Source organism: Lonchura striata, chromosome 20, assembly GCF_050655825.1.
Source record: "Lonchura striata isolate lonStrDom1 chromosome 20, ASM5065582v1, whole genome shotgun sequence".
Classification (NCBI taxonomy): Eukaryota; Metazoa; Chordata; class Aves; order Passeriformes; family Estrildidae; genus Lonchura; species Lonchura striata.
Window position 1 is genome coordinate 9,298,861 of NC_140722.1, and position 23,441 is coordinate 9,322,301.

A 23,441-nucleotide genomic window follows, 5' to 3' on the forward strand; every position below is an offset into this window, starting at 1 on the left:
TGTGCTTTGCTTCTGTCTGAAAACAACAGAGAAGGTATGAGCCACTGGATGTCTGTTGCTCAGGAGATCAAGAAATCTTAATACTGCTGTGATGGATCCTAAAAAAAAAAAAAAAAGCTTATATATAAGCTTATACATGTATGGTGCTAAAAAAGTATCATACATATTCTAACCTTCCACAAACGTTAACCAAGGGATCATTGCAAAAGGCCTGGGAAGATCCCAAACAGCACAATCCTCATTTTATTGGGACCACAAATAGTAATTAGCTGACTAAGGATTGCAAACTCAGCACCCACATGAAAAGTGGGGCTCGGGGAGTTCTGCTCCTGCCTGGCTGCTGCTGTCACACACCTGCAGCAGGGACAGCAGCCGGGGAGCTGCCCAGAGCCCCAGCACTGGGAAACCACAGCTCCCGAGCACAGCACTGGGACACAGACACTGGGGTCTCACAGGCAGGGGGGCATCACAGCAAAGGAGCCCAGACAGGCAGGGTGAGGCCAACAGCTTCTGCAAACAGTCTGAGCAAAACTGAAACTTGCTGATGGATTTAGCTTGTTGTTCCCAACACAGGTTCCTTGGAGTGTCAGCAATATTCCAGAATAAACCCTGCAGTTCAGCTCCTGCTTCCAGCCCTCAGGGTAAAACACAGGACTGCAGGTGAAAACAAGGTGGCCACAGGTGAAAATTATGTGGATAAAACACAGATATTGTGGCTGAAATGTGGCGAGGTGAAAGGCACGGGGAGAACAGTACAAAGCCATGGATGAGCTCTGGGGTTGTTTTCACTGCATCATGTGAACCAAACCTGTCGAGTTTCACATGAAGGGCAGCCTGAGGCACACGTTGTGTTCGCAGAAACTGGAATTTGTAATAAATATGTGGCAGTCTGTGGTAACCAGAAACTATTATTATCACAGGAAACACTGTTGGTCAGGAGGAACAAATGAGTTTGATCCCCGTGGTGCGAACAAACCTTGAATTTGTCTGTGCTGCACAGACCCTCGGTGTTATTATTACATGGGCAATGCTCTTAATAACAAGAGAGACTGAGTAAATGGGTTTGACTCTGAGCAGAGAAGCCAACAAGCCATGAAGAATAACATGTTGTGAGCAGAGGAATACTGTGGAGTGTAAACAGTCTGCCTTTGCCTCAGCTGGGCTCTCCTTAGAGCTGCGCCCTGATGAACATGACTAGCAGGGAGGTAAATTGATTTAATTTGTCTATTAATAGAAAAGAAGGTGGTTTAGGGTGTTTGGAGGGTTTATAACACACAATGGAAGGCGGATGGTGATTTAACTGAGACTAAAATAATCTAATTGAGTGTATAGGAGGTTAAATTTCTGCCAAAACTGCCAGAAAATTCCAAGTTATCTCAACTTAGGATCCATCAAAGCAGTGTTAAAGCTGGGTTTTTGAGTCAGCAGTTTATGTTCCTGTGGGAGGGAGTGGCATCCCAACCACAGTGGGAGTGGTGCATAGTGCCTGCAAATGACTCTGAATACATTAGCTTTTCACAGTGGATTTTGGGATGAAGATGGAAAGGAAATTAATTTCTATTTGAAATAAAGCCAACATTGTTTGTAGTTATTACGATCAGTAAGTGATTTCAGTGAAAAATTGGTTCCTGTGCAAGACCTAAAAGCTTTGCTGTGCTGTAAATATGTTTTGTAACAGAAATTGTGAATCTTGGGGCTTCTATGTTAACAGTAATTGTATTTAAAAGAAAACCAACCCAGCAAAAAATTAGGAGAAAGATTTTGAATGTAGAGAAGAAGTACTTTGAATGATTTTGAATGTAGAGAAGAAGTACTATTTTGAATGTAGAAAAGCTGCTAAAGACAGAGAAAGGCTTTCTATAAATGAGGAATCCTTTCATTTGTGCTGCCCTTACAAAGCAGCACAGGAAATCACGCAGGATGTGCTGGGGAGGAGAAGGAAGTGGTTTTGAGGATGGCACCGGGCGTGGCGGGGGCGATGCCAGCCGTGTTGGGCGCTCATGGAGCGTTGGTGCTCCTGCCAGTCCCACCCTTGTGGGAACCCCAGCCTTGCTCTGGGGTCCCATGTGGTGGTGAAATTCCTCCTCCAACCTGTGATTCCAAAGAAAAACTGTGCAGGCTCTTGCTGTTCGGTCTCAAGGCAGTTTATTGTTAGTTATCTAAAAGATTGTCTTCTTGGGCTGCGGCTGCTTGGTCAGTGGCTTGGGCAGAGGCACACACACACCCTGACATCCTCTCTGTCTGCTGTCTTCTCTCCCCACCCAGGGCTGCTGCTATCTTTTCTATGATATATTACGTATTACATGTTTATAGTTTTCCCCCAATACCTACTATTTATATTACAAAGTGCTTTTCTACTCTAAACCAATCCATAAGTGCCAACATCACCAAGAACATGGAGGCAAGGAAGAAGAAGGAGGAAGAACAGGATCAGCCCACTTTCCTCCATCTTAGAACTTCTGACCCCCATGTACAAAGTGAAAACCCCCCTGTACAGGTGTTAAAACCCCTCTGTACAATACTAAAAAAAATTCCCCTCTGTTTTGTAACTACTTTTACTATATTATCTAGCCTTCTGTGACTGCTTGTTCTACCTCCAAAGTTGGTAACTCATTCCATGGCTCAAACTCAAAATCAAAGCTGTTTCCAGCTGCCTGTCAGGGTCTAAAATGCTTCTGACCAAGGCCTGGAACATCTAAAAATGTCTGAGAGACATTTTGAGTTCCAACACACCCTGAGCCGCTGCTGTGCCCCTGGGCATGGAGAGCTCAGGGAGCACCTCCTGAGCCAAACCCAGAGAGCCCCAAACCCAGAACCCCTCTGGCTCCAGGCTGCTGCTGGGGTGTTGCAAAACCTGAACCTCAGGAACTGAAACTTCTGAAATCTTCCCGAGCTGTCTGGTGAAGGCTCCACCTCGTGAGAGTCCTGTTCCACCGGGGACACTTGGTGTGAGCTTGGGGTGTTATTGCAGAAACAGGGCAAAGCACTTCACTCCTGGGCAACTGGAGCCTGCCTTGGCCATTTCAAAGTGATTACAGCAAACAAGATAATCCGTGTTTACTGAGGTCCTTGGCGTGTTATTTTCCTTTCCCTCTTGATGTGGTGCACAGGTTCAAAGGCAGCAGCAGAGCTCTTTGCTTCCCAGGAGGTGCAGGGGGGTTTCTGAGCAGACAGCCTTGTGTGATTGCTGCCATCACATGTGCTACTGCAAATGAAAACAGTTTCTGTTCTAGACACTCATTTGCCACAGATTTGAATATGCTTAAAAATAACTGTGCACACAAATAACACATAGGGGTGCACTGACAGCATTTTTGTGAATGTATATATCCATATCCATATACCTATATATCTTTATACCTATGTATCTATATACCTATATATCTTTATATCTATATATCAATATCTATATATACACATGTATCTATATATCTTGATATCTATAGATCTATATACATATGTATCTATTTATATCTATATATATATGTCTTGATATCTATAGATCTATATACATATGTATCTATATATCTTGATATCTATATATTTCTATATCGATACCTGTATCTATTTGTCATATGTTCAGTGAAGGTGCCTGTGTATTTCTGCCCAGAGTCTAAGTCTGTGCTTCTTTTCCTGTGTAGCCAGTGTAGCTCAGATTCTTTTCAGCTAATCTACACAGCTTTTGAGCAGTTGAGTTCAGGTCAGTAGCTGCATGAGGCTGAAAAATCTTAAATTTCTCTCAGAACCCTTAAATACAAACCCAGAGAAAAATAGTTATTCATAAGGCTTGCTCATAAATAGTTCATTACAATGTTATATTGGCAAGCCTATAACAAAATGCAGGTTCCCACCTCCACGCTGTTTGTTACTTGTGAACAGAAATTCAGGAGGCTGACTCCACAGTATTTAATTTAATCAGATCCAGTGCAGATCTAGCAGTGCCTGTTCGTGTGTATTAAATCTCCTAAGACAGTAATGCATCAATTCTGTCAGCTCCTGATACAAAACTGAAATAAATTTTCCTGCTGTCACCTCAGCATCAGAGGGAAGAATGTCAGAAGCTCTCAGCTGTGTGGCTCAAAGGGTCCCTGCTTCAGTGGCACATGTCTTACCTCCCCTCATAAATGTGGAATGTGAAATGTGCTGTGTGCCTCAGTCTTCCAGGCAAAAACATGGCTTCAACCCCTGACTTCTGTAGCAAAGCATGGGACAGCTTTTTCATCAGTGAGAAAATATTCTGGACAGGGAAGAAGGAATAAATGTGGTCATATTTTAAACCTGCAATTTATAAAACACAACTGAATTCCAAATATCCTGGAGAAAGAAGCACCTTGCCTAATAAACAAGATCCACCTGCTGTTTGGCTCTTTCAGTTTCAAGGTTTCTCTTTGCTGCTGGAAGTGGCCTTTGTGAGACTTAAACTCCATAAATGGTTGCACATTGAGGTTTAGTGTTTACCCAGTTTCCCAAGTGGAGGTCAGCTCCTGGTATTCCTGTGGTCCAAGCTGAAACAACACAGGTTTTCATGATGGTAAAGAGGAGACAAGTGAGATCCTTGCTCTACACTCCTTCAGAGGTTATCCAAGAGCCCCGGGGCCAAGGCCACCCCCACTGCTTTCCTTGGGCAAAGAGCAAGGATTGCTTCAGTGCAATTAGATGGAAAACACCTTTGCAAAGGATGAAAAGATGGATTTCCCCCAGAAGAATTTCCTAGGCTAGTGGGAGATAATTCCCAGTCAGTCTGGGCTGCTGCTGTGGTTGCTTCAGTGTGGGTGCAGCCTGAGCAGAGGCTCCTGGTGTGAGCACTGGGTGCCAGGGCTGGCTCCCACCCCAGGGCAGGGAACTCCTGCAGGCTCTGGCTGTTGCCTGGCTGGGTGGAAGAGCCGTGCTCTCCCAGCCTGGCCCTGCACGAGGGTGGATGCTCAGCAGGGCTCAGCTGCTCTGAGCGCTCCCTTCAGCAGCCAGCCTTTGGGAACAGCTCAGCTCAGAGACTGAACTCTCCAAAACCTGCTCACTTGTGGAAAAAAAGGAGCTGCCACACACTAATTCATAGTGATTCTATCGCTAAGAAAAACCACTTAGCAGATCTGGACAAGAGCTGAAGCTGATAAGGAAAGAACTCATTAAACTGATAGAATTAGAGAACTCTTTTAGCCTTCTCCCCATCTGTCTTTTGCCACCTGTCACTCACTGTTGTTTCTCTAACTCAGAACTGTAGGTTTGGGGAACAGAGATTATTTCTTCCTACATCTTCTTCCTAAGGTTCTTTTAACATTACATAATTACCAATAACACAAAGGGAATAAGGTATGAGAGCTGCAGAAAACCAATCTTTGTGATGCTGCTCTTGACAGCAAAAAGCCCCTTCTAGCACACAAATCCTTTATAGTAAGTACAGCTCCTAAATAAAACATGATAAGACTCAAAAAAAATGAAAACCCAGCAAAGCCCTCTGGAAAACCAGTGTAACTACCATTGCTGGAGCCAGCAGAGGGATCCTCACCCCCCAGCTGCTGGTTCAGGCTGAGAACAACTCCAGGAGCAGATGACTGTGTTCAAACACCACATTTCCCATGGATGCTGAAGGAAAAAACCTTAGATATATTTGTACAGATATAGATGTTTTAAATGATCTTTAAAATCTTTTTTTCTCAGGAAGGCTTGGGGGAAATCAGAGGTCAAGGAACACAGGGCTAACACCTCCTGGCCAGCCCGGCACAGGGTGGAGCAGGGCCCCTGCCCCAGCCCAGAGGAGTATTTTCTGTCAGGGTTTATCTCTCTGCTCCCATCCTCTCTCCACCACTCCCCTCCATTGCTTCAGGGCAGTGCAGGGAGCTCTCAGGGCCTCGGTGTCAGAGGCTGTTCACAGACATCTTGTTTTCCCTTTTCATGTCACAGCTTATCTAGCAGAATAATTCCTGTTTTTTAATGTTTAAATGCCTTTTTATGTAAGGAAAAGGTGCGCAGTGAAATCTCGCTGAAGGGGTACTCAAGCATTCTGCTTCATAAGCCTATTTTTGTTTAGGTTTTTTTGTTTAAATTTATTATGAAGACAGACACTTTCAGAAAGTCCATTTTTATTTCCCAGCATCTTTCATTTCTTTTGGCTGGGCACCATCAGCCAAATAGGTGTAATAAAACCACGGAAGAAAAGCAAATGCACAACAAGGCGCTTTACCTGGGCAGATGTAAAATTGCACTCATTAAAGAAGCACATTTAGGTATAAAATGCAGCTCAAAAACCTCCATTAAGAGCTTCCACTAGGGAAAAAGATTGCTTTGACCTTCAGAGATTGACGCAATATGTGATGTTTATTAATAGTTTTAGAAAGAAAGTATCTATACAGGGGGTTGTCTTGCCTTTTCATCAACCCTATGGGTTGATGAAAAACTCCCTGCTCTTAGGTTGATGTCCATCAAAAGATTTTTCCTCTAATGCTGAAAGCAGCACTGTGAATGCTGCAGGACTCTGGGCTTAATCCCATCCACCAGCTTTCCAGAAAGGGAAGGATGGCTCCAAAACTCCCAGTAGATGTTCTGTGTATGAGAAATGCTCTCTGAAGTGTGAGGGGCTTGGGATGACTCCTTGGGGAAGCATCTCCTTGTTTCCCCTCATGAGATGTCTCCTGCCCTTCAGGAGGTTTTCTCTAATCAAGATCCTGAAGATCTGCTTTCATGTTTTTGCTCATGACTCGTGGTGGAGGCAGTGACTCGTGCTGAGGGGCTTTGAACACTGCTCTAAGCCATCAGCAGTACAAACCTGTCTCTGCTGTGTGAGAGTTTCTCCATCCTTAACAAAGATCAGCTGAATGTTATCAAACCACCCATTTCTCTGTGTTGACAGCACTCTGCTTGCCCAGGCCATAAAGGAGTAAAGCTGACACAAGAATGCCACTCTCAGGCCTTAACACTCACATTTAACACTCACATTTAACTCACATTATCTCAGGGCTTGGAGCAACCTGGTCTAGTGGAAGGTGCCCTTTCCCATGGCAAGGGAGTGGAATGAGGCCCTTCCAACCCAAACCATTCCGGGATTCTCAGATTTCGGGATTCCTTCCCCAGAGCCTCTCCCCAGCCCAAGTGAGCCAGCCAGCAGAGGGAGCGCAGCACATGAGCTCACAAAAATAGGAGCCTGCTAAAAAAAACCCGCCCCAAACAAACCCAAACAGCAGAATGATTATGGTCTTTAGCAGAATAAACAGAATAGTCAGGAGGCAGAAGCTTTTCCCCAGGCGATGAGATCCAGCTGCAGGCTGGATGGAGAACAGGCACCGCATCTGGCAGTGAGCGCGTTCCTCCGGGGGGGAAATCCCCGTGGTGAGGAGCCACGGGTGGGTTCCATCCCATGGTGAGGATATTCCCGTGTGCCACAGGGTGGGTTCCATCCCATGGTGAGGATATTCCCGTGTGCCACAGGGTGGGTTCCATCCCATGGTGAGGATGTTCCCATGTGCCACAGGGTGGGTTCCATCCCATGGTGAGGATATTCCCGTGTGCCACAGGGTGGGTTCCATCCCAAGGTGAAGATGTTCCCATGTTCCACCCCTGCTCCAGGGTGGGTTCCATCCCATGGTGAGGATGTTCCCATGTGCCACGGGGTGGGTTCCATCCCATGGTGAGAATATTCCTGTGTGACACTCCTGCTCTGGGATGGGTTCTATCCCATGGTGAGGTTATTCCTGCGTACCACTCATGCTCTGGGGTGGGTTCCATGCCATGGTGAGGTTATTCATGTGTGACACCCCTGCTCTGGGGTGGGTTCCATCCCAAGGTGAGGATGTTCCCATGTTCCACCCCTGCTCCAGGGTGGGTTCCATCCCATGGTGATCCCATCCCATGGTGAGGATATTCCTGCGTGCCACTCCTGCTCCAGGGTGAGTTCCATCCCATGGCAAGGATGTTCCTGTGTGCCACCCCTGCTCCAGGGTGGGTTCCATCCCATGGTGAGGATGTTCCCGTGTGCCACCCCTGCTCCAGGGTGGGCTCCATCCCATGGTGAGGATATTCCCGTGTGCCACCCCTGCTCCAGGGTGAGTTCCATCCCATGGTGAGGATATTCCCGTGTGCTACCCCTGCTCCAGGGTGGGCTCCATCCCATGGTGAGGATATTCCCGTGTGCCACCCCTGCTCCAGGGTGAGTTCCATCCCATGGTGAGGATATTCCCGTGTGCTACCCCTGCTCCAGGGTGGGCTCCATCCCATGGTGAGGATATTCCCGTGTGCCACCCCTGCTCCAGGGTGAGTTCCATCCCATGGTGAGGATATTCCCGTGTGCCACCCCTGCTCCAGGGTGAGTTCCATCCCATGGTGAGGATATTCCCGTGTGCTACCCCTGCTCCAGGGTGGGTTCCATCCCATGGTGAGGATGTTCCCATGTGCCACCCCTGCTCCAGGGTGAGTTCCATCCCATGGTGAGGATATTCCCGTGTGCCACCCCTGCTCCAGGGTGAGTTCCATCCCATGGTGAGGATATTCCCGTGTGCTACCCCTGCTCCAGGGTGGGTTCCATCCCATGGTGAGGATGTTCCCATGTGCCACCCCTGCTCCAGGGTGGGCTCCATCCCATGGTGAGGATATTCCCGTGTGCCACCCCTGCTCCAGGGTGGGCTCCAACTCTTTTCCATGCTCTTTAGCAAAGGCACCTCTGTGGATGCCCCATCAGAGCAGAGCAGTTGTGGAGCAGCCAGGATGAGCATCCTCTCGCAGAGGCAGCGCAGGGTGCGGGTGCAGGCGGTGGCCAGGGTGACAGCAGTGTCACAGCTGCTGGGCTCTGGGGCCTGCTCGTGCTCTGGCCATGCTGCAGATTTGGGCTAGAAGCTGGGAAGTTTGGGACTTGCCTGCGAGCAGTGCAGTTCTGCAAAGAGCGGGATGTGATCAGCACGGGAGGGTGGAAGTTAAGCCGCCTGTCTGTCTTAAAGAGGATGATAAATAAAGACTAACAGGAACTGGAGGTGTTCTCTGGGACTTTACCATCTACAAAAGGGTTTTTCCAAAGATCTGGGAACCTGCCTCACCTGACACATCCTCCTTGTGTATGGGTGTGGGGGAGCAGAGCTCATAGGATGTGTGGCTGGTTTTCTTGGGGGCTGCAGCTGCTGGTCCTGCTGGAAGTGTTTAATTCTGGGGCTTGCTGCTCTCTCCCTGCACTCCCTGGGGTGAGAGGCAGCTAGATGATTTTTCCCATATCCCTGCCAACATCTGGGCCCTCAATATCTCATTTACTGCTTGTGAGGTGTCTCAAAACAGGACAAACTGCACATCCAATATCTGATCCTTCACTCAGAAGGATGGGGGAGTTTCGATGAACTCATTTCACCCAGGATCTGTATCTGACACCAAACCATTGCTATTGCAGGCTGGTCATTAGCTGGAGCTCAGTGATTGCAGGGTATTTCCATAAGAGCTCTGTATCCCTTCAAATCAAATGCACTGCTTTCAATCCGGATTAAAAGTGCAGTTTGCAGCCAAGATTTAGTTTTTAACAAGGATTTAAACACTTTAAATTATTTCAAAGCTGTAAGTAAGGGTCATAATTTAAACCCTCACAGACAGATATCCTGGCAAAAATATGAAGACTATTTAAAGACAGTCAGTCTGCCTGCCTGTCCATCTATTTGTCACCTTCTAATCTGCCTGACACGTGCCATGGCCTTTCTCTCTCCAAACACAACGAGGCCAGGTCTGAACAGGCACGTGTGGAATGACCTGAGCTTCCCCAGGGTCCTGCAGGCTGCCTGTCAGCTGCAGCCCAGCCATGGGAATGGGAATGGGAATGGGAATGGGAATGGGAATGGGAATGGGAATGGGAATGGGAATGGGAATGGGCTGATGCTGATCATGTAATCACAGAATCACACACTGGTTTGTGTTGAATTTGTTCCACCCCCTGCCTGGGCAGGGACACCTTCCAACAGACCAGGTTGCTCCAACCTGTCCAACCTGGGCTTGGAATTTCCAGGGATGGGGCAGCCACAGCTTCTCTGATGCTCAGCCTTGCTGCAGAGCAGCCTGGACCTGCCAGGATTGGAGGTTCAGCCTTGCTGCATGGGGAGGATACCTGCAGGTTTGGTGGAGGAGTTTATCCAGCCAAGGAATTCTTCCCTCTGAAGTCAGTGGGAGGAGGAAGGCATCCAACTCACCACCAGATCCAGTTTCTTGTCTACTTGTATGGGAACAAGCATGACACAAAAACCACATCACTCTTGGGAATCAAGTGAGACATGATATTTCACTCTTTTAGGTGACCTGAGTATATTTTGTCCCCCCTGTAGAGAATTAAATGATGCTCAGCCAAGTCAATCTCTTACTTGGTCAGGCCTTTCCAGCTGCCCTTCATTGGCCAGGGACCAGTTGCCTTGTATGGGAGCCACAGCTTCCAGAGAACCCACTCACAGCCCTGCAGAGGTTTTTTGGGGAGGCAGGAGGGATCAGCAGCTTGGGCTGACACACACACATCTAATTCTGGCAGTACAGAGGAGGGTAAAGGTGACAAACGACTCGGGGTGGCACATCTCACTTCCAAGGCTGGATTTAAAGAGTGGAAAAATGTTGTCTGGTTACTTGTCTGAAAAAGTCTAGGAATATTACTTTTAAGATATTTTTGAAATCAAAGAACTGAGCGTAATTCTGTCTTAAGAAAACCATTTTGGGTTTGAAATGCCCTTTGTGTCAGTGGTGGTTGGAAAGACAATCTGAGTTCATTTGGTGAATTTATATGAGGGGCTGGGGCATTTGAACAAGAAAGAAAATTGCAGAAATTCTTAAGGCTCCATCCTCACGGCCTTAAGGAGCATTTCCAGGAACTGGTCTGGTGTCTTTCTGAGAGATCAAAGTGCCCTTTGCCTTCAGCTTATCAAAGGGATTTGATTGTGGTGCTTGAGTTGTGCAGCAGTAGGCAGCTCTATGGGGCTTAGCAAGAATCAACATCTGGATACAAAATGCAAATGAGTTCAAATAGAAACCAGGAAAACCTTTTCAATAGTGTGAGATTGAAACAGCAGAGCACTCTGCCAAGGGGAGCTTCTTTATCTCTGAATAATTTTGAGCTATGGCTGATGACCTTTCTGCAGGTGCTTTTATCCAGCACAAGTTCCTGGGCTCAGCACAAAAATAACTCTGAAGGGGGAGAAAATGCAGCAGCTTCTTTTGGCCTTAAGGTCTCACAAAGGTTGAAAAGGACAAGGCAAACTAAACTTGCCTTGTGTTACTGAGATTATTGTGGAAGATAAAGAGCTTGTTAGAGTTCAGGCGTCGCTGCTGAATCCTGCCACGCTTTTGTGCTGCCTGAGGTCTGTGCCTTAGTCCCTGCAGCCCATCCTTGGGTTTTGGAGGGTTAATGGGTGTGTGCAGAGTGCTCTGGGTGAGGAGGGAGGGCATCATTTATTGCTGCAGAGATCGGAGACTCCCTGATGTGATTATAACGTGTAGTGATGGAGGCTATTTTCGTTGTATGTTGTGAATATTTCCTTGTATGGAATCACAAGGAGCCTGCTTGTGACTTGCAGCTCTGTTGAAAGCTCCAGCCATGAAGCTCCCGAAGTCTTTGACATTCCCAAGTATGCAGCAGTGTAATTAGCCTTGAGGGCACTGCATAATATTGATGAGATGATGAAAATGGAGATGCCTGTGGGCTCTGCTCTTCGCAGAGGGGTTGGACAGAGTGGCATGGTCTCCTCTGCACCTCAGGGCCGGGCATCTGGCACCTGGAGCGAGTAATCCCCACGGAAGTGGGAGGAAACTCTTAATTCTTCTTAGCGATCCAGACTGCTGCTCTGCAAATCCCCTCACCACTGGAGCTGCAGATCTGAAATGGCATTAAAGAGGAAATCAACCTTTTGCACAGTTTCCTCTTGGAAAGTGAGTGTTACTTCTAATTATAGCGATTGCAATGTTTCAAATGCTCTCCCAGGGACCAGGATGCTGGGGGTGGGGAGGGACAGCTGGAAATGCAGCTATGTCCCCCCTGCCCATGGATTCCTGTGTGTTATCTGTAACAGCAGTGCAGAGGAACAGCTCTGGCATTGTCCCCACGCTGCTCCTGCTGTCCATCACCACTGTGTCCCTGACAGGCATCAGCCTTGGTGGCAGGAACATCTCTCCCAAGTTGTGACTGCTTTGCAAAGCAGCTCAAACTGTCTCTTCCCCCCTCCTTCTTCCTCCAGCACTTCAGCTCTCCCATTCTCCAGCTTCCTTCCATGGTGAGGAGCGCATTGTGAGCGATTTTGCCCCAGGCTGGGCCCTCCTGCAGAGGAGCCACCATCCATGGGCGAGTTGAGCCTGCCACCTCCTGGTCACAGTCTCCGGGACTGACCACAGCTTGGAGCTTTACAGCAGCACTTTTGGCACTTCTCCCCCTCCCCCTGACCCCCTTGGCTGTTGCCCTTGTGGGGTGTGAGCATGTGGTTCCCCCTCTTTGGTAGAGGTGAGGCTCAGAAGCTCAGCTCTGCGCCCTTTGATGTGCTTGAGTTTGGTGTCTGATGGTTTGAGGACCTGGATTTCCTGTGTGGAGAGCACACAGCACACAGGAAAGAGTTGGATTTCTGAGGAGGAGGGTCCAAGTCATCCTCTGGAGTGAGGCAGGGCTGTGGATGTTTGGCTCTGAGCCTTGCCTGGAGCATTCCCAGTTTTGGCCAGCTGTTGGCCAGGGTGGCTGGTGCTGGGGGAGCCTGGTTTGCCCTGGGAGCTCACAGAGCTGTGTCCCTGCTCCGTGCTGTGTCTCTGGGTAATCTCATTGCAGCCACACTCAAATACCATCTCTATGGAGATGACTCAGGCATGCAGCCCCTCTCTGGGCTCTCCTCTCCCTGTCCAAATTCATATCTCAGAGGAGCTCTCTGACATCTCGTGAATGGCTCACCACCCTTTCAAGCACAACACGGCCAAATCAGAGCTTTTAACCTCTCCTTCTCAGCTCAGGGATTCCCTGAGCTCAGCAACACCAGGATGCTGCTTTGCTGCCAGAGCCTGAGTCGTGGCTTCATCCCCTGCCTCCTCCCATGTCATCACATCCTGGGCACCTCAACAGCTTGCATAACCTTGCTAAGCCTTTCCTAAAGCTAAACCTCTCACCTTCTCTTTCATCACATCCCCCTCCACTTGTTGCAATATCCTTTTTTGCCTTCAACAAACTCGCTGTGGGCCAGCTTGCATCCACTGGGATGATGTTTCAGGCATTGCTTCCCACCTTTCCTGCCTCTCCTCCCTCACCCCTCTGGGCTGCCCTCCTGCCCACAGCCACCCTCTGCATCCCCTTGATCCCACCCATGTCCCTGCCAGCTGCCAGGGCTGTATCCTCCTGTTAGTTCCTAATTTTATTTCTAAATTGTCAGCTTTGGGCTTGCAGGCAGCTTCCTTTGCTGCTCTCCTCACCAGTGCTGGGCAATCAGGCTGCTGTATTTCAGTCGAGCTCCTACTGACTGGTACAAAAGGGAAAAACTCTCCTGAGCAAGGAGGGGGGCACTGGATGGGCAGGGCAAGGGATTTCCCCAGGCTCTTGTCAGGGAGGTGGCTCCAAGGCTGCCCATCCATCCTGGGGGTGTTGCTGCACTCCTGAGTCTGGTCCTCTTGGTGAGCAGAGGAGCAGAGCAGGACAGCTCTGGACCAGCTTGTTGCACAGGAGACACAGAAGAACTGAGGCAGAGCTGCTGCTGTGTCCCAGAAAGGTGTTGGCAGAGCCTGTATCTGCAGTTTCCCTGCCAGCTGGACATTCATTTAGGCAGGAGCAGAAAGCTGTGACGTGCCTCTGCTCGAAAGCAAAGGCTTTCCATTCATTTATTGATGCTGGGCTCCAGCCTCATCTCTGCTCCTGCAGAAGGATGAAAGCAGCTCCTTGTTCTCTTCTGCCAGGAGTGGGGCATGTGTGTGTCAACAGGAATTTTATGCTGACATGTGAGGAGCTTATCCTAAAGCAGCTCATTCCTGAATTCCTCCCACTGGTGCTGAAGTGCATCCCTGTGTCCCGACATCCTGCAGCCCTCCCAGCCCCCGGGCCATGTCCTGACCTCTCTGCAGGCCTCACAAGAGCTGCCCTTCTCAGCTGAGCCATCCAGGTGAGGGATGGTTTTAATGTGACTACACAAGAGACACACTTACACCCCTTGCTGTGATCCTTTCTTACAGGGAAATGCTCTGTTCAGAAAGATTTAATTGATTTCTTTAAGGATGGAAACAGTAAGAGAACCTCACCACTGCCTAGCTGTGCTCCATTCCCCAAATCCTCCCAGCTGGGATTTCTTCACTTTTGCTCTGTCCCCACTGGGTTTCATCTCTGGGATGATAAAAGCAGTGTCAAGTGTTCTGTTTTTCCTGTGAATTCATACTATGGCCATGGCCTGCCTGGGGTTAAAAACTACTGCTGGTCTCTGGGCAGTTTGCTTTGCAGCAGAGAGCACAGCTGCCAAAAAAAAAAAAAAAAAAAAAAAAAAAAAATTGGTGATGCAATCCCAATTTTGAAGAACTTGACTTTGGATCACATGATCCAAGCCACCCCAGAAGTCAGTAAAAGCACTGGATGGGAAATCCCCTAAAGTTCCCAAACCCCACAGTGCTGGCCTGGAGGTGGGCTGTGGATCTGCTCCATCTCTGGCCAAGGAAGGGCACCACAGTGTGGGCAGGCACCCATGGGCTCCTCAGGTCAGTTCTGCCTGCCTGGCATCACCCACTTCCCCAGGATGCCCTGGCTGAGCAGTGCCAAACTGGCTCAAACAAGCCCCAAACAGTTTGGATGGAGGTTCCTTCGATCTGTGCTTGAAGCATCTTTAGTTATTATGTGAACCAACAAGGTCTTCTGACTTGACACGTTTATCTTTTCTCTAGTAAAAGGGCCAAAGCAGAGTCCACAGGTGCTCAGCACAGAGAGCAGCTCTGCCTTGCTGTGCTGGGTGATGCAGGGCTCAGCCCTTGCTGTGTCACCCTGCCAAAAAAACGAAGGCCTTGCTGTTTGCACTGAAATGAATCCTCATGGGAATCTGCTCTCTGATGCAATGCTCAGCAGGAGATTTCTTTTTCCCATCACTCCGCTTATTTCAGCTTGAAAAATAAACAGGGACGAAAAAGCAATAGACAGTAAAAATATCTGGGAGCTGCTGGGAGAGTGAAGGGTTCGCCATCTGTCCGTGGGGAGCGCCGGGTGCTGCCTCAGCTGCCATTCTTCAGCACTGAGAGCCGAGGGAAAGACTAAACACCCCGCCTCCTATTCTGGCTCAGGATCACATTAGAAATAATAAACATCTGAGCTCTGATTCTCAACTGACAGTATCTCTAAATGGAAGGGAATGTACAGGATGGGAACCAGCAGGCAATGGCCGAAAGGAGCGAGCAGCTACAGCTGGGAGTAGGAATGTGTGGAGAGGCAGGAGAGTGGGCTGTGGTGGGGCCAAAGGAGCCTGCTGGAACCTGCATTCCTCTGAGGACAATAGTGAGGTGGAGGAGGAAGAGGAGGAAGGCTTTCTTCACTTCTTCATATCTGGAACTAATTTGAATCCTGGGCTCCAGCTTCAATGAGGCCTAAAAAGTGCTCATGTCCATGTTTGTGCCCCCTCTTCATCTGCAGCTGATCCAGGCACATTTTGAGACCCTTTGCCCTTTGCCATGTGCCCATGCCATGCTCCTGAGGGCAGGCAGGAGCTGGGAGCACTCCTGATACCTGGAGCCTTATCAGAGACTCACAGACTGGTTTGGGTTGGAAGGGTAAAGCTCCTCCTGTTCCACCCCGTACCATGGGCAGGGACACTTCCACTATGCCAGGTTCCTCCAAACAACCTGGCCATGAACACAGCTATGGGGCAGCCACAGCTTCTCTGGGCACCCTGTGCCAGGGCCTCAGCACCCTCACAGGGAAGAACTCCTTCCTTATATGAACCCAACCCTGCCCTGTGCCAGTTTGATGCCATAGCCCCTCATCCTGTCACTCTCTGTCCTTGTCAGAAACCCTCTCCAGCTCCACCATCAGCGTGGGCAGCGTCCCTGGGCCAGGAGAGGTGCTGGGTGGGTGGCACAGGCTGTGCAGCTGGGCACAGTGTCTGTGGCATGGGCACCAACCAGGGAAGGGCTGTGGGAGCTCCTGGCTGTGCACAGAGCCTGGCTGCCCTTGCTGAGCTCTCTGGGGCGTTTGACACACAGTCTGAGCCAGCTCTAAGTCCCCTTGGGCTATTAATGCAAACAGAAAGGCATCGGTGATACATTTTAGTTTAGCTGGAAAAGCCTTTAGAGCGATGCTGAATAAGGATTAAAAGGCCATTTAATCTATTTTTTTTTGCCTTTGCAAACACAAGGAAAATTCAAACCAGCTGACAGGGCTGGTGGTTTTGAGCCAGTTGCAGCAGCCTCTGGGATTTCCTTGGCATGTTGGAACTGCCTGTGGGGAAAAGCTGGAATGAACCAGGTAATTTGGGCTGTGTCCTGGTGGCGTTGCAAGCAGGGATGGCTGATGGGCTGCTCTGCTTTCCCTTAAGTCAGGAGGGATGCTGGAAAGATGCATTTTACCATGTGGATCCTGCTGGCAGCCAGATACATCCCCAGGCATCCCTCCCCTTGCCTGCATGCCCAGCATCTTTGCTTGGCTCTGCCCTGGCAGATCCAAACCCTCCATCTGTCTCCTGGGATGGAGAGAGATGATATCAAACCCATGTTGCTACTCTGTCCCTGCTCTTATTTCCCAGCCCCATGTGTGTGGCTCTGGGGACCTTCTCCTGCCTGTTTAACCCAACTGGGAGAATTCTTCAGGTGCTGTTCATATCTGCCCTGTCTGACAGAGCCCAGCCTGCCACATGAGTCTAACCAGCTCAGACTTCACCTGGTTTTTCAGCCCCACTCCATGCTCCGTGTCCACCCACTCCTGGTAAGATGTCTTTCACCAGTCCCGGATACAATTTTTTCCCCCCGAGTGCAAGTTCCATCTGGAATAATTGCATCTTTATTGCAGCCATTGTATTATGCAAATAATAAAACTCCATTAATTGGGCATAAAATGAGAGCAGCAGAGACTGCAAGGACGATGTACATGGGGAACAACTGCAGTATCCCGTGCTGGATGCCACTTTTTGGTGCCTGTAGAAGGGCTCAAGCTTTCCACAAACCACCCCCAGGGCCCTCCTGGTGTCCCCCAGTTCCTGCCTGGAGCTGAGCTGCACATGTGAGCGAGGGCACGTCCCCAGCTCGTGTGCCAGAGCCCATCTTCATGTGCCTGCAGCGCTCTTGAAATAATTGTGCTCAAACATTTTGACTAAGCCCTTTGCTGTCCCCATCCCAGCTCTGTGCTATCCCTGGAAATGCTCTTGCTGTGGGCCAGGCTCTCCTGGCTGCTCCGCCAGCTGCCGGTTGGTTCAAATTAACTTTGCAGGCAGAGCTCTGCCTCGTTTTCTTCTGACTCCAACAAGCTCCGGGCTGCTCAGCGCCTGTGTGGCCTGTCCCCCTCGGTGCCTTGGGGACAGAGCTAATGAAAATCATTCTGGTTGGAAATCACAGCCTGGGAGAACGGGTTTCTCCTCTTCTCACCAGGAACCCGGCTGAAGAGCCAGGGTGGCTGAGCAGAGGAAACTGGTTTTGGGGACCAGGCGGGGATGTGGAGCAGGGCTGGGTGCTGGCATTTGGGAACTGTGGTGGCTGGGAAAGGGACACTCCCTGCAAAGCTCTGAGCTTTGCTTTGATGCAAACCATGAGCATGGGCTGGATACACCAGCCAGAGAGGCCAGGCTGCCATAAAGACTTCAAATCCCCTGTGCACCAGAGCAGGCTGCAGCCCCCTTCAGAAACTGCCTGGTGAACTCGCTGCCTAGGACAGACCATGTAAAGGGAGGGGTCCCAACGCATCTCAGGTGCCTGCAAGGATTTTAGGAAGAGCCTGGTGCATTCTTGGGAGGCCTTGATCCATGTGTGCCACACGCTCAGCCCGTAGGTCTTGGAGCACATGGGTACCAGCCTGCTAATTACCATCCCTGCATCCCACAGCCCCACACCTTGCTTGCCCCAGCGTGGCTGTGACAGCAGGTTCAGCAAGGAGGGGTTTTTTTGGCTGGAAATCCAGAAGAATTCTCAGTCTGCAGGGGCATGGAAAATCCTTGGGAGGCCAGGAAAGCTCCATGGGGGTTTACTGGGGCTGCTCTGTTGGGATCATCCCTGCCTCTATAGCACTGCAGGCTGGACAGAACACAGGACAGTGATTAATTACATTTCACATTGCTTTGCCCACACAGTGAAATTAGCAATCCTAAAAACGAGGGGCAGTTTCCCAGGGGAAGAGCTGATTCTCAGCCCAGCTGGTCTCCTCTCTGTGGCTTGGTGGAAGCAGCATGTGGGGCTGGCAGAGCTGAAATGCTCCGTGTTCCCCTCCAGTGAGGAGTAACCAGCAAAGCTGGGCCAGCTCTGAGGACGTGCTTGTCCTCTGGTGTGTCCCTCGTGCACAGGGTCCTGCGTGGCCTCGGCCAGCTCTGCCGTGGGACACGTCCCCCTGCCTCTCTGCGTTCTGCAGCCCCCCAGCACGGTGTCCCTGTGGCTTTAGGAGGAGAAGGGTGCCAGTGGGGAGCACGGCAATTCTCTTGGTTGATTCAGAGAGTGGGCACACCAAGAAGCTGGGGCTGATGTGCTCAGAGCTTCGGCAGTGCCCAGCATCACCCGACGTGCTCAGCCTGCAGCGGCTGCTGCTCCCAGGGGAGTGGGTGGAAGCGTGCTCCAGGCTGAGGAAGGAAAGCAGGAGTGCAGAAGGATGCTGTTCTCTCCAAAGCCGGCCCCAGAGCTGGCTGGGAGGATTTATTTTGGAAGTGTTGGCACAAGTTGCAGGGGAAATCACTCACGGAGGAAAGGCTGGCTTATTCTGAGGTTTCTCCTGGGTTTAGGTAGCTCAGGAGGGTGTGTGTGTAACAACTGCACTCTGTGAGGAGCAGAGGGAGAGAATTAACCTCTCAGTGTATCTCTCAGGGGGAAGAAATCCACTGTCAAGCACAGCCCAAAGCTCAGAAGAGCAAATTGATTTTACTCCTGCATTTCTCTCTCCTTCCTATCAGCACCTATGGAAGCACCCATGAAGAGCTTGTCAGTGATGAGCTTTGGGAACAATTCTTTCCACAGACTTTTCTTTCCCAAAGAAAGAAAGAAAGAAAGAAAGAAGAATTAAAAAAAAAAAAGCTTCTCTTTGAGTTGCTGGGTCAGCTCTTTGGCTGCTGCTGGTGGTTCCAGTGGATGCTTTTCCCCTCGTTAAAGCCTGCCCTGTGCGGAAATGCGTGAGCTGGGGAACTTTGACACCCTGGTCCCTGCCAGGGCCCTGCCACCACGTCTGCCGTGATTGATGGCTGCGCACAGGGGGCTGCAGATGCTGTGGTTGCACAGAACAACAGGGAGCTGGTTCCTGTGGTCGGGGGAGATGCTATCTGCCTGGGATTGGCCTCAGGAAAAGCCCCCCCCAAGGCCTTTCCTTCAAGTTGCAAAACCAGTTGAGGCCACCCCAGATTTGGCTGTTTCTTTGCATAAGCACTAAATGGAAGGGAAGATTTTAGCAAGCCCCTTCAGATGTGCTGCTCAGTGGGAAAGCCAAAATTCATGATGGCTGCTGCATGCAAGGACACAGGCTTTGGTCAGACCTGGCTCAGAAACGATGGAACTGATGGAGCCATGGGAAAAACTGAGCTGTAGGGATGTGCTCTCCAGACCCTTGGCAAGGGGAGCTCTGGGTGAGTGAAGATGTGGCATTGGATCTTTAGAATCTCGGGGTGTGTGTCCCCAGACCAGGAGCAGTGGTCACTCCTGGGATGAGCTGGGTGGATTTTGCCACTTGTCCTCTGAGCCTCCTGACCTCTGTGGGGCTGGACCCATCAGCCCCATGGAGAGTGTCCATTTTGAGCTCTTTTCTTCTTCATGACATGTGGCTAAGGTACAGATTTCCAGGGACTCTTTTTTATGTACAGATTATTTGGGTGGGGAACTTCCCAGAAGGATGGAGCCCACCTAAACACACAAATACACATAAAACCTCTTGCTGCTTCAGAGTGTAAAACAGCCCTGCTCAAACGTGTTGTAAAACCAGGCAGATCAAGCCTCCCTTGCTGTAAACAGCTGCTGTCAGCTGTAAAATACCTCCTTTTTCAATTTGCAATACCTGGACAAAGCAATCTGCCAGGATTTGGTGAGAACCATGCCCATCTATCAGCTGCTGTCACCCTACCCTGAGTCTTGCTTGATCCCAGAGAATCAATCCTGCCTGATGTATAAATACTCGATCTGGAGTCTCAGCTGTGGAGGAGAACACAGAGCTGTCAGATAAGCTGCAATTAGTACATTTATCTACTTTATTTTCCTGTCGTTTCCCAAACACCATTTGCCTGCCTGCTTTTAATACACGTATTAAACCTGCAGTAAATGTTGATTAAAGAAGTCTTAATCCCAGGTGTTTGTTTTCCAACACTGCTGTGAGATGCACTCTTCAACTGCCTTCAGGAAATTTTATTTTTTAGGAGTTTTTTCCACCTTCCAAGCACAGTTATGCCCAGGAAATAGGATTTTAAGAGCAGATCAGTGAGTTGTCCTTCTGATTTGCTTTGATGTGCTTGGCTCCACTGGAGAGGGTGATGGGTCACAGCTTTGCAGGCAGCTCTGCTGCCATGGAGAAGCATTTCCACCCCTTCACCAAATGCTCCACAACCACTTTAAATAAAACACTGCGGAAGAGATAGATATATTCTTATTAGTCTTGCAAGAGAAACTACAGCAATCAATCCCAGTGCTAGACTAACTCCTTCCCTTTGCAATTTGGATGTTTAGAAGTAATTTGGGGAGTAATCTCTGCAAATGGCAGCATGGAAGTAACTGCATGCAATAAAACATTGCGGGGGTGACTGTTATCCTAATGATATTTCCAACAAACATTACTGAAATATGTTTTCCTCTCTAAAAATGGCAACAGAATTTAAGTGTTCTTCGTGGTAACAGGGAAATGGAGTAAAAATTAGCTGGGTTGGTTCTGTGATTATGATGATTTCTTTATTATTGCCATGGTGGGTGAATTTCCCCCTTCCTACTGCCCTGTTTATCCAGGGTACAGCATTATTCCCTGTTCATTATTCTCTGCTTCACGACCTGCTTGTGTGCTATTTCATGTGACAAAGCCCCTTTCCATTAAACCAATATAAATAACTACTATATTCTTTCACAGAGGAAGCAGGAATATTTCACGTGGCAAGAGCATTACAGGAAAAAGCTGCTGGCCTGGTCCCAATGGCCTGTTCTCTTTCTTTATTTTTATTTTTATTTTTTTCCAGATGGGTTAGTCTCTTATTCTTTGTGAATAATTTATCCAGGTATGCTTGGAGAAATACTCTGATGAAATTACAACTGTCTTAAAACATCTATTTCAGTGCTCCCTGTTGGGAAGGTTCTCCAGCGATGCCTAAAGAGCTTTCCTGTTATTCTTTCAGCAAAGTGGTTTCCTGTGTGTGTGAGCAAGCCAGGGGTGTTGGGCTGAGCTGGGATTTTGGGAGAGGAGCTGGAGGTGGGCAGTGATGGGCAAGGTGTGTGGACCATCCAGCCATCATCTAATTGTGAGGTTAGAGGGTGGCTGAGATGTTTGGGGATGCAGTTTGGAGCTGGGCAAATCCTCTGGGACCTGTGACAGAATCACAGAATTTTTAAAGTTGGAAAAACCCTGAAGATTTTTCAGCACAACCATCACTGCAGCACTGACAAGGGCAGCACTAAACCACGTCCCCATGTGCCACATCTGCACATCTTTTAAATCCCTCCAGGGATGGTGACTTCACCACAGCCTTGGGCAGCCCATTCCAGTCCTGGGCAACCCTTTCAGTGAAGAAATTTCCCTGCTAAACAATCAAATCCTTCTTTTAACTCAGTCAGTCTGCTGGCTGCAGCTGGGTTGGGTTTATAGAGCAGGCCAGCTGAGGGTGGGGCAGGGGGACCTGCCCACGCCTTCCTTGGCTGTGTGGGTGCACGCTGGGTGCCTCTGGCTGCAGATGGAGCTCATGGTGGCCAGATCTCTCCAGCCAATTGCTTCCTGTTTTTCAGCATTTCCAAACCAAAGTGGGATGGATGGAGAAGCACTGCCAATCCTTGCTCCTGCCTCCATCTGGCCAAACCTGGCTTGGAGGCCAGAAGAAAAGAAAAAAAAAAACTCACCAGGATCATCACCAAGGCATCTGAAACCCCAGGGCATCATGAGCTACAGTTAACACAAGCAGGAAAAATTTGGGGGAGGCTTCAGACATGTGCTGTGCTTGGTGCTCCTGCTCAGAATGCAGCCAAGCATCATCCTCCCCCGGCGTCACAGCACAGCCCTGCACGGCCAATTGAATTCTGTGGGAAATGAAGGCCGGGGTGTTGCTCAGCCCTCGCTGTCCCTGTGCAAGGGGGGCTGCTGTCCTTAGCAGGGCTGTCCCCCACGACAGGGAGAGCCAGCTCTTTGCTGCTGCCCGGGATGCTCTTTCCATGCTCTGCCTCTGGCAGATGCAAAGCTATTATAATAGGCAGGTGATTAAATGCGATGCCTCTCTATTGATCCTCTGCTTCCCAGAGCCAGAGCTGACGTTATCCTCTTTGGATATTCATGGAGCAGCTGCTGGGAGCCGGCTCGGGGATCCTGCTGGACAAAGGTGTCAGCAGCCTCTGCAGGGCTGTGGCTGCCAGGCTCCTGTGCCGAGCTCCTGGGGGGCAAGGGCTGGTGGCCATCGGCCCCTGAACGACCATGGTGTGACCCCATGCCGGCTGTGAAGGTCCGTGGCCAGGAGGAGGAGGAAGGAGGAGGAGGAGGAGAGGTCCTGGCACATCCTCCTGCTCCTGCAGCTCAGGCTCCCGCAGGCTCTGCAGTGATGGGATGCTGATGTCCTCTCTCCTCTGGATGTTGGGCAAGCCAGGGCTGTACCTCTGGGGATCACTTCTTCCTTCCCACTGGTTGTGGACACCATTTTCCCAATGGTTCATGTAGTTTTGGTTTTCTCTCTCCTATTTGCCTAATTTTCAATGGAAGCATCCCTCCATGAGCAGATGCTGAGGGAACCCAAGTGACACCCCCTTCTTATTTTGATGGGCAAGTCAAGAACAGAACAGTTAGAGCAGGCAGGCTGTTTTCCAAATGCAGTAGAAAAAAAAACAAACAAAAAATTTGGTTTTAAGGCATTTTTACTAGGTGTTTGGTTTGCAGCCAACAGTCTAATGCATCACTGAGTTTAGCTCCATCCATTCTGCGGTGCAGTTGCCCAAGAAATCAATGCCCTGACATACTTTCCTTTGCTAGAAAATACACTTTTGCTTGAGTGGGTGTGAAAGCCGAGCTCTTGCCAAAACCTTGTGAGTGCTGGGGAAGGCTGTCCCGCTGAGCTCAGCTTCCAAAGGAGCTGCAGGACAAAGGCTTCGACTTCTGTTCTACCCGCAGGGGCCGCGGGGCTTTGAATACTGACCAGAGAGCAATTGAAGGAGGGAAATCTCTTCCAGTTTCTGGCTGA

General features: G+C 49.6%; 1 long non-coding RNA gene across 1 annotated transcript in view; it reads left to right on the forward strand.

Moving 5' to 3' along the window:
- The first annotated feature begins 358 nt into the window (after window positions 1-358).
- Window positions 359-23,441, forward strand: part of LOC146765730 (uncharacterized) — a 34,285-nt gene continuing 11,202 nt past the window's right edge. The window contains exon 1 of the long non-coding RNA XR_014949671.1: window positions 359-1,205. This is a non-coding gene — a long non-coding RNA (uncharacterized LOC146765730). The remainder of the gene's footprint in view (window positions 1,206-23,441) is intronic.